The sequence below is a fragment of the Mixophyes fleayi genome, chromosome 1, assembly GCF_038048845.1.
Source record: "Mixophyes fleayi isolate aMixFle1 chromosome 1, aMixFle1.hap1, whole genome shotgun sequence".
NCBI classification, from domain to species: domain Eukaryota; kingdom Metazoa; phylum Chordata; class Amphibia; order Anura; family Limnodynastidae; genus Mixophyes; species Mixophyes fleayi.
In genome coordinates, this window is record NC_134402.1 from 225100719 (window position 1) to 225111813 (window position 11095).

The following is an 11095-nucleotide window of genomic DNA, read 5'->3' on the forward strand; positions in this document are numbered from 1 at the left end:
AGATATTATAAGTGTTCAACCTGTGGCATTTAAGGCACCATTTAATCAACATATGTCACAGCAGGGATTATGTACAAGTATAATGCACATGTCAATCTTATATAACTATGTCCATCACTTATCGCAAATACTTACAATCTTCGAACTCCACTGCCTCTTGGCTGCCCGATGTGGAGTCCGCAAAATCCTGGGGCTCCCGGTCAGCCTGCTCCTCGTCCTCCTCCACCGCTGCTGCCACTGGCACCGGCACTACCACCGCCTCCTCCTCCTCCTGCTCCTCCACTGCCACTGCCACTGGCACCGCCTCCTCCTCCTCCTCCGACACTGCCACTGCCACTGGCACCGCCTCCTCCTCCTCCTCCGACACTGCCACTGCCACTGCCACCGCCTCCTCCTCCTCCTGCGACACTGCCACTGCCACTGGCACCGCCTCCTCCTCCTCCTCCGACACTGCCACTGGCACCGCATCCTCCTCCTCCTCCGATGACAGTGGCACTGCCACCGCCACTGGCTGCTGCTCCTCCTCCTCCTCCTCAGCTGCCTGCGCCTCGACGAATGCCCGGCGGCGTTGGCGGCGTTCCCAGCGTGCCCGGTCTGTTTGAAAAAAGGAAATATAAACAAAAGGACATGTTAACACAATCACCATTTGAAAAAAATTATTGTATTTTGACAATCAGGTGATCATACATATTTAATCAACTTTACATTGTCAGCAGGCATAAATATTTGCTACTAACAATGCAAGGAGGTAAACATGATGAACACAAAGCATTTCACATGACTTGTCAGCCCAGCACAGTGGTCTAGTGGTTAGCACGTCTGCCTCACAGCACTGGGGTCAGGAGTTCAACTCCCTGATGATAGTTTCATATGTGTGGAGTTTGGAGGCTTGCTCCATATTTGCATGTGTTGTCTACCACACTCCCCAAACATACTACTGGCCGCCTAATTAGGTTTTGTTCACATTTGCCCGTAGTATGTTTTTTTCATGTAGGTGCTTTTAAGTCATCAAACTCCCTTGGCCCTGGTCAATTAGTTCTCTCTTTACAGGACCACCGAATTAGTGGATGGAGGGCAAAAATCTTTGAATGTTGAGTATACTTTGGAAATCACCCTTTGTTGGGAGTACCTTACAGTCTAAAAGAGTCTAAATAGGCAGTTAAGTAATGATTGATTAGCTATATCTAGCACACTATCTAATCTGTTTGCATCTTATGGGAGCTTGCAAAAATCAGTCTAAACACTAAGGTGTTTTGTCTTTGAAACGTGCCTTTTAAATCTTGACCCAATAATGACAACACATCTTCCACTCCAAAATGTTTTTAAGGTTAGACTAGCAAGTTACAGCACTCGGGTCAAGACTTAGAATGGCTGATTTCCTAAACCACACTTATTGGTAAAAATTGTCACACAAAAACATTTAGGGCAGTAAATGGATAGCACACAAATTTAGGACACAGGAGCCAAAGCTTATTGGGTGCACTGGAAGGGGCATGACCTTTATAGTGTGCTTGCACATTGTTATGTAGACCATGTCAGGTGTTTAGGGTGAACATATTTACAAACATATAGGGCCTGATTCATGAAGGATCCTTAACTTGAGAAACTTCTTATTTCAGTCTCCTGGACAAAACCATGTTACAATGCAAGGGGTGCAAATTAGTAATCTGTTTTGAGCATAAATTAAATACTGACTGTTTTTTCATGTAGCACACAAATATCAACTTTAAACTTCCGTGTACAAATAATCTATCAAGTATCTATGTGCTAAATGAAAAAACAGTCAGTATTTAACTTATGTGCAAAACAGAACACTAATTTGCACCCCTTGCATTGTAACATGGTTTTGTCCAGGAGACTGAAATAAGAAGTTTCTCAAGTTAAGGATCCTTCATGAATCAGGGCCATAGAGCAAATATATATATATGTTGACTTTTTTTTTGCGATTAGTAGAGAACTCACTTATTCTGATCTCCCTACAGAGCTCCTCCAGAAGCTGGGGCTGGCGGCGCCGGAGATCGCTCCACCGCCGTTGGAGCTGAACGGTGCTCCGCCGAATGTTGTATCGGAGGCGGAGGCGTCTGCGGACCCTTTGATAGGCCCGCACCTTCACCTCGTTGGACACATACCGTCCAGAGGGTACATTGTCCATACCCTCTGCAAGGACTCTCAGCTCACGCCTGCTGAAAATTGCAGCCCTCATTTTGGTATAATGTCTATAACACAAAATGGGGGCCTCTGCGTTCCGATTGGTTCGCTGAGCACGTATGGGCGTGCTCACGTCACACGCGGAGCTTTCACACACCTGTGTTGTGACTCTGATTGTCTCTCCCACCAAGAACATGGCGGGCGCCTGCACTGAGACGAGTACAGTGTGCTCCGCAATTAGGAAGAAGAGTGTACACCTGGTTTATTAATTCAACACTCCATTTAAACCCACCTGTGCTTTGGTCTAGTGCCTGTTCATTCGCTTTTTAGCCTGGATAGAGCACAATCAAGATTTCATTACATTTGGATGATTGGTCTAAGAAGCCAACAACAAACAGTAAGTACCAAACTAAATCAGAGATTGTAAGATTTTAGTATTTTTTGTGTTCTCCTAATGTAGTAAACTGTTTGCTCTGCAATATGTGTGGCCGGAATGTAAAAAAAACTGGTAAGCAAAGGGCCCCTGGCCTCACATTTAACATGTAAAGTTTTTAATAGTAGCCTACAGTATGCTAAGTTCTTTTGAAACTTATCCTTGTTCAACGGCATAATAACTAGCTCATTGCATTGATGGACACATGGGTCCAAATGTATACACTTATTTTGCCCACATACCTCCACAATTGCATTTGGAGTACACACTTAAGTGTGTTGCTGGCTGATTTGTAACCAAATATTAATAATAATTACACAATATAGGGTTTGCAACTGAGTGATATCCTTCATTTTGGTGTGTTGCTAACCTGTAAACCAATGTTATGGTTTGAAAAGTGAAGAGTAGTAGTAGTAGTAGTAGGAGAATGTTGCTATAGTATTTGACTAATATGTCAGTCAAAATGCAGTGGTCAAACTAAATAGCCGTTAAATAGACAAACCACAATGTTTATTATAATAAGGGCCATGTGTTTTAGACCTAGTTAGAAGTTTGTGAAATTGTACCTTATTTAGGGGGGGAATGTGCTTAGATTCTGTATCACCACCTGACTGTGTGCATTGCCTATAAAGACACAACTTATCTTTGAAATAGGAATATGTCTGATGCTGGCCCAAGTAATGTGGAGGCACCAGGGCTGCCAACTAGGCGTAAAAACAATTTCATAGAGGAGGAGCTGGAGGTGCTGGTAGAAGGGGTTCTGGCGAGGTTCCACAGTGGGAACCGGCAAATAACCGGACGCGAGCGCCAAACGCATTGGCAGGAAATCACAAGGCTCATAAATGAAATATCTCCGTATGAGCGTACAAAGGTTGAAGTACAGAAAAGGTACGAATTATATTGAAAAATAATAGCCCTATTTAACTTTACTGACTGTGTCTATTTGTCAAATAATATATATAGATATCGCTAGAGATAAATATGGATATTGTGACATAGTAGCATTAGTCACCTGTGAGGTGAAACCACCTTGTGACTCCAATGCATTTGTTGATCAGGCCCTTTGTTTTCAGAAACTAACACCATGGCCCTTGGTCACATTGACATAATATGTTTACCACATTATACGCGCTTCAAAAGAGCAAAATCTGTATTACTGTATGTGAAGGATAAATTGGTGTAATTAGCAAACGTGCAATGTATTTTATTGAAAAATGAGTCATTTTGAGTTGAAGGTACTATGTGAGGCAATAATGTTTGTCTATTCCACAGATGGGCAGACTATGAAGGACGCCTGAAAGCGAAGCTTGTTGAGATTCACAGGCATGCTCAAGGCACTGGTGGGGGGCCTCGACTACGTACTATTTTAACACCCCTCGAGGAGCGGGCGAGGGCTGCAATAGCCCTGGTGGAGATAGTTGGGGTGGGCGACATAGACACTGGCTCTAGCCCATCCCGAACAGGAGAGGCCGCTCCACTAGGTACATGATGAGTTTGCTTACTTAATGTCTGTAAAGCTTTGTATCGGTCTGAGTAAAAGTGTCAACTCTCAGGATGTGTGTGTGAAGGTAAACTTCAATTGCACAATGTGTTTGCCTATCACATAGTAGGAAATTAAATTTACACACTGAAGACAAATGGTCTCAATATGTAGGGCTCATCCTAAAATGTCAGACCATAAGTGGCAATGTTTGTATTTGGGGAGCGGAAAGGGCTGCTAGCACATTCAAGGGAAGCTGACACTTTACCAATGCTACATCACGCGTTGTAAGATGTTTTTGCCAATATAATATCGCACCTTACTCATTGATTCTAATTACTTTATTTTACTTATTATCTCTCTACAGCATGTGAGCAGCAGGCGCCTGCTTCACCAGTGGATGATGAAGTTGCCCGTGATGTGGAGGAGCCTCAGCTGCCTCCAGCTGAATATGTAAGGCAGCGGACACTCGCAAAATCTTAAAGACGTCACTCTTGCACAGAATGTTCACCTGTCACAAATATCAAGCACTGTCCAACACACGGATCAGCAAATCACCAGTCTCACTAACACACTCTCCGATTTCATGAGCACACACACCTCTTTACTGACGACACTCGCCACCAAAATGGATAATTTAAATACTTCAGTGACAAATATTGCAACACTCCTGGGTGATATCTTGCATGCCCACTCCCAACGCACCTCCGGCACAATCCCTTCACCCAGCTCAGATTATTTATTCGGCAGCCCCCATACCCAGTTGTCTGTCGCGTCCGCCCTCCCTGATGTGTCTGTCGCCTCCGCCCTCCCTGATGTGTCTGTCGCGTCCGCTCTCCCTGATGTGTCTGTCGCCTCCGCCCTCCCTGACCCCGAACTATGTCGTCTTATGTGTTTAGCCTTTGCTCGTGGCTATGGCCAATCCCCTGTTGTGCCCACTTCCCCCTCGCCTGTCGTGGCCCCATCCCCATCCCCTGCACCTTCACCTCGTCGGACACAACCCGCTTGCCTTGCCCCATTGCCTGGTTCCTCTGACTCCTCTACATCACGGGTGACAAGAAGTCGGAGTAGGGGAGCCTCCCGTCCAACCGCCTTTAAAAAGACACGGAAAAAATAATTTGTATTGTTTTAACCTAATAAATATAGTTTAATATATGACGAAAATATGTATATATTTTTTTTTTGTAATAAAAAAATTCCTACTACTGAAATGTGTATTTATTTTGTACGGCAGATTTCATAATGTTTTTTTTAATAACAATACTTGTTATCAAGTCTAACCAAAGTATAATCTCCAAACAAACTGGCTGATTCATTAACGTATTCAAACAAATATGTATCTAATATCAGTGTGCTGACCAAAACCATGGCATGGCCCTGATTGAGTAATGAACCTAGATGTCAAGGATACATATTTCTGAATGCTGCTCAAAAGCCTTTTAAAATGCAAGTGGTGCAAATTAGCAATAGGTTTAGAGCACGAAAAAAAAAAAATGTCTGTATCCTAATGTACCGCACAAATACTTGATAGCTTATTTGTACACTGAAATTTTCATGTCAGGTAGGACCTCTCCTACCCCAAAATTACATCTCCAATGACATTTTTGGTTTACATCCCCCTCCAAACTGACATGCTTTGCCCTTGCTTAGTTACTTTACCTTACCTTTCCAGAATGATTCTGGCCCATGGTTTGCTGAAGAAGACTTAAACAAGAAGTGTATCAAGGTAAGCTTCTTAATGCTTTTGCCACAGTGTTTCTTTATTTGCCTGACTAAATAATTGCAAACACAACGTGCAACTACAGTGCCCCTTTAGAGGTAGGGCAAATAATTCTGTCAAGAAAGTATTGCATTTGCAAACTGTAACCTGACACAAAGGAGCCACAAAAGAGAGGTGTTAAGGTAACCAAATAAATTAAAAAAATTTTTTCCCATGATGGCACAGGACAAATATTGTTAACTACTATTTTGTACAGGTAATAATCTGTGCCAATTCTAAAAATCTAATAAGGGATTTGTATTTAAGATTAGTGCTAATGCACAGTGTGTGGTACACTGGACGTCATTTAGCATAACAGTTGTTTACATGTAACCTCATGACCTTATTGCACTAAGCACATATAGGTTGGGTCTCACATTTGGATCTTAGGTGCACTTACCCCATCAGCCGCTGTCATATCACAGCTACCTGGGTGCCTTCTGGTCGTCAGCAACATTCCCGTCCTCCACAGCTCCGTTTGTAATCAAACACACACTGTTTGTTCTGCTGCATGTGCACAGGCATCTTGGATGCAGTCAGGTGATCATTCCAGATCAACCAGATTCAGCACCTGTGATCCCATTAAGTGCTCAGCCAATAGTTGCTTGGGACAAACTATTTAAAGCTGCTGCTGTGATCTGTTCATTGCCTGAACAACACACTTCTCTCCAGTGGATAGTTATTGGCCCCAGTGTTTCTGGCTGCATTACAAAATCAGTGTTTGTGTCCACATTCTCAGACTGCTCATTCCCCTGCTAGATTGGACAATCAGCAAGAACATGAGCAGGAAGATCATCCAGGCTGCTCTGTTCAGATTCAGACCTGCTGCAGGTAATCCCAAGGGTCCCTGATTAGGATCAAGAAATACAGACTAACGTGACAGTTTGACACACTATAAGGGTGTATGTAGTGAAAGACTTTTCCAAACTCTATGATCTGATCCCCCCAATCCATGATAGTTTAAACCAATCTGGAACCTTGAATACATTATTATAACAAACAGACCCTAGAGTTTCTTACGTAATGTACACTGATACATTCATTGTTAAAGTGGGCACGTCACTTGGATTTGGCGCCCTTCCAGTTTTGGAAAACATTTATGCAAGGCCAAGCTATTTTATATAACGGGCAACATATTATCATTTGAAGCTTGGTATGTTGTGATTTCTTGCCAATACAGACACAGGTACCCATTGCACACGTTCACCCTCTATAAGCCAAAAAAACTGGATACCTCACCTAAATGTAAACATCAACAATATCTACCAGACATTAATCCCTCAAAATACTGTGTGCTCGGCCCAACACTCTTGCATTAGATCAGGGGTGGGCAAACCTGTCCTCAAGGGCCATATCCAGTTCATGTTTTTAGGATTTCTGTCTGTAGAAACAGGTGGGATAATTACTGACCCAGCCAAATAGATTAACTCAGCTGTACATGATTAAAGAAATCCTAAAAACATGAACTGGATATGGGCCTTGACAGGTTTGCCCACCCCTGGATTAGATGGTGGTAAAGGAATTTGAACATGGAGCCATAATGCTAAAGGGAGGATATCTGTACATTAAGGCTTTGTACTTCCTTTGCCCAAGGCATGGACAAATGCTGCAAATTATTGTTAACATTGACTAGCATGTTTAAACAGACATAGGTGGTATTACGACACACACTTTGAAGAGAAACAAAGGTGGAATGTGAATTTGTCACTACTTTCCACTTTCAGAGGGCAATCTACATGAAAATGGTATTAATAAATTTCACATTTCTACACCACAATAACATTGGAGACCTACATTATCAGGTTCAGCAAACATGTCCAAGTGACTGCTGCCTAACAATGTGTAATCAGACTAATGTAACTAGTTCTCATGTGGAGTATCTATGTTGGCTGTAAGTTTACATATAGCTGCCTTGACCAATTAGCAAACTAGGGGCCTGATTCATTAAGGATCTTATCTGTCCTTTTTTGCTTATCTTAAGCTAATCCACTCTGTTCATGCTCAGAAAAGGGAGATAAGAAGCAAAATCCACTGCATAAGTGAAGAATTTCTTACGTTAGGATGAAAATCCATCTTTGCTTCACTCTTATCTCCCTGTTTCTTCGTAACAATAAGCATCTTACCTTTTGCACAAGATAAGAAGATTACTAATGAATCAGGCCCTAGGTGATGGTATTATGGCCTTGTAGCAAGACTCCACTAGCTTAGTGCCCTAATGCATTCCCCATAATTGTTAGTGTGGGGGTTTGTGTCTGGCATGTGGGTGTTGGACCACTTTGAAACAAAGTGCCACTAGCACAAGCAAAAAATATTGTTATCCCATTTGGCCAAGGGCCAAAAGTTGGTAGTGTGTGACCTGACACTGCTAACATTTTTTGCTTTCTTTATATACATTTACCTGTAATGTGATGTCTATATTCCTACGCACATCACATGTTCGCTCTAAAAGCTGAAAGTGTCCAAACAATTTACTACTAAGCACCAAACACACATACAAACCTCCACACTATAGACATTTTCTAAAACTATACATTTACCTCATTGAGCGTGTTTGTAGGCTATGGTGTATCTGTGGCAAAGGAGAAAATAACCACACCTAGATTTCATATATTCATTTAAAATAAAACCTGTTCCAAAATAGTTTTGAAAGCACTACACATGGATTTATGGGTATTAAAATATTAATCAGTGCACTGTAGTAATGGTACAAAATGGCATGACAACTGATTGCTGACACATTTGCAGCATAGGCTAGATTTATTACATATATAAATTCAAACGTGCTGACAAAAACAAAGCAAAACAAGGTAATGGTCTGTGTGTGTAAAAGTTCCTTGGATTAAGAGATGACAATCTGGCCAGACTGAAGAGAGACATAAGCAGGCTTGGAGCTCTGGAGAAATTCAACAACATGTAGTGAGGCACAAATCCAAAATCCACGCCAACACACCCTGTTGAACGAAAGGCAACAAATTAATATGGCAATATTAGCTCAGACAACTTGCATTTTGATATCAAGAGATTGAGCAATGCATTGGCATGTGTAAAAAAGCCGGTATTATAGTGTATAATAATGGCTTGTGTGTTTGGACTATACCTAGGATTCTGAATGCACTATTTGACTTAATTTGAAACACCAAACCCATGTTACATAGCTAGCATCTGCCCATATGTTTTGTTTGTGCAACCACACATTGCAGGCTTAGTAACGACGGCATTATTGTATGGAGCACACTCACTGGCCAATCACATTTTAGTGCAGATAGCACTATACTACTTACATTTGACAACACCCTTCACCATGGCAACATCCACCAACTCCAAAAGGAAGTGCAATGGCAGAAAAGCCAGCACTGCAGGCCAAGTGTAATCTAAAGGCTGTAGATATAAGAAAAACAAATAAAGTGTCAATAATGTGCACTTCTCAACACTATATGTGCTGATCAATAAACTGTAGAAAAACCAAACATCAATTATGTTGCCACATTAGGCTGTAGATTTAAACTACCCCATTAACGTGCATTTAGCTAAAGACATTAAGGCTAAACTTGGAGGCATGAAGCTATACTTTCTACACACATTGTAAAGGTAAAATACAGGTAGCCATGGTTTTTCCCCTATTATTACACATATAAACCATTTCAATAACACACCAGGACCATGTCTATTCATATTCCCATTTTGAATTACCATACCTTAGATAATCAACCCTTGACTAAGCTTGCACATGATTTGACCACTGATCTTTTAAAATGTGAAGATATTTAATGTTTTGTTCCAAAAATAACCAAAAAATACATTGACCCATTACATTGTAACATGCTTTGTCCACTAGAACATTTACTTATTTTTTATCCTTTGCTCTCCTTAATGACTCAAGCACAGAGTGTTAATGTGTCTTTAAGGTAGGGTCTGAAAAACCACTTCAAATAAAGGTATTAGAAAAAGAAAAGAGAAAAACAAACAAAAAACAGTATGGACATTCTTAATGCAAAGTGTTTTAACAAGGGGTATGTAATAAAACAATATCTGGTTTCTACTTACCACACACAGACAAATGTGGAATGTCAATAAGCAATCACTAGACACCCAAAAAACACAATCCAGGACCAAGATCTGTGGAGGGGAGGGTAAACAGGTACAAAATAAATCAATATAGATGGATAATCTTTATGTGTGTCACTACAGTCGAGAGGTATCTATGCAGAGACACATCCCAAGTCTACACAGTTGCCTCAATATTCAAACTCTGCAGCTAATTAAAGACTTTTCCATTAACCTTCAACATAAAATTCTTAACCATTAGGACCTTTCAGCATAATTTTCTATCTGTATCTCACCAATATCTTTTCCTACAAATAAACATGAGTGTTGAGCAAGGTACAGCAATAAACTGCAGAGATTATGAAACATTTCACCATTAAGGGCTACTTACCCAGAATTGTGAATCTCCCAACACAGAAGGCCAAGCAAGGTCTTTTTAAGTAGCACTGTAATTAGTGAATTAAATGCAGGTGAGTAGGCCGGAGAGTATGCCGGACACGTCATTAGGAGCACGCAGGTTCGTTCTAATTAGCCAAGTGTGGTTTTGTGTAAAAGTGACCTGACATGTGAGCAACGTTTATTTTCTGTAGGTAAGTAGAGATTATAACGATTATTACAGATGTCATTAATGAGCTAAGCTGTTAGTGTTGTGGCAATAGTATGGGTAAAATAGTTTTAAGTACAATTATATGACGTATGATTCATTTGCATGTGCTACATTTAGATGTGCCACGATAGTGTAGTGGTTATGTATTTCACCCCCCAATACTAAGTGCAGAAGTTCAAGGCCCCAGGTCAACCCTAAGCACCAAGTGAGTTAATAAAACACATTATTAAGCATACTCCTAAAAGTAAAAAACTATATGCAACTGCTTGTATTTAGCATAAGATTCACAAACGCGCTTAATTCGCGTTTGTTTGGTGACATTTTTGCAGCTCCTGCTGCTTTAGTAAAACAGTGTTTTTATTAATGTGTGTGTTTATCTAGGGTTAATATTTTAATACCACGTTATCCATCATGCTGTTCATATTAATTGCAACATGGCCAATTTATCAGGTCTAAGACAGTCATTCAGCTGTGCTAACTAGTTAATGTGCAGTTTGGTGTTGGTGTTTCAATGTGAAGTATAACTCAGTGAATAAAGAAATGAGCTTGCAACAACAAGGTAATGAGTTTGAACCCTGAATGATGTGTGTATGTGGCTAACCTTGGTATATTTACAAGTTTGAG

The 11095-nt window shown here is 41.0% G+C and overlaps 1 long non-coding RNA gene across 1 annotated transcript; it reads right to left on the reverse strand.

Annotated features, from left to right (window-relative positions):
* Positions 1-448: 448 nt before the first annotated feature.
* LOC142107276 (uncharacterized) lies at positions 449-10088 on the reverse strand. Its single transcript, XR_012679926.1, has 3 exons — positions 9865-10088; positions 9102-9198; positions 449-594 (listed from the first exon to the last, which is right to left on the reverse strand). It is a non-coding gene; the product is annotated as an uncharacterized LOC142107276 (long non-coding RNA).
* Between the last annotated feature and the right edge of the window lie 1007 nt (positions 10089-11095).